The following is an 895-nucleotide window of genomic DNA, read 5'->3' as shown; positions in this document are numbered from 1 at the left end:
TTTGCGACCTTTCACTTGTGTCACGTATAACCGTTTTTTCGTCACGAAAAATACACTGGTGACGTTTTCTGGCCGTCACCCCCACCGTCACCTAAGCCCCATCATAAAAAATAAAATTTTGACAGTACCACTTTTTTCGTCACGCAAGATCGCATTTTAGGTGACGAACTATAAAATGTCATCGTTGGCCGTTTTCGGTGACGGCCCAAAATGTCACCTATGATAGCCCAATCTGTCACCAAAGATATTTTTGGCAACGATAATCAGTCACCGGTGATCGGTCCGCGGGTTTGACCGGTCAAAGATTTTGACAGGCGGGGCCTGATAACCCACAAGTATAGGGGATCGCAACAGTTTTCGAGGGTAGAGTATTCAACCCAAATTTATTGATTCGACACAAGAGGAGCCAAAGAATATTCTCAAGTATTCAGTTGAGTTGTCAATTCAACCACACCTGAAAGACTTAATATCTGCAGCAAAATATTTAGTAGCAAAGTAGTATGGAAGTAACCGTAACGGTGGCAAAAGTAATAGTAGTAGTTTTTGTAGCAATCATAACAGTGGCAAAAAGTAACTAAGCAAAGATCAATATGTGAAAAGCTCGCAGGCAATGGATCAATGATGGATAATTATGTCGGATGCGATTCCTCATGCAACAGTTATAACATAGGGTGACACAGAACTAGCTCCAGCTCATCAATGTAATATAGGCATGTATTCCGAATATAGTCATACATGCTTATGGAAAAGAACTTGCATGACATCTTTTGTCCTACCCTCCCGTGGCAGCGGGGTCCTATTGGCGCGATCCGGCGGGGTCGGGCGGCTCCGGCGGGGTTCGGGAGGCGGCGTGGGGCGGCGGGGCTGCGGGTCTGGGCGGCGGGTGGCGGCGGGG

Source organism: Triticum aestivum, chromosome 7D (genome assembly GCF_018294505.1).
Source record: "Triticum aestivum cultivar Chinese Spring chromosome 7D, IWGSC CS RefSeq v2.1, whole genome shotgun sequence".
NCBI lineage: Eukaryota > Viridiplantae > Streptophyta > Magnoliopsida > Poales > Poaceae > Triticum > Triticum aestivum.
Note: the sequence above shows the minus strand (reverse complement) of the source record.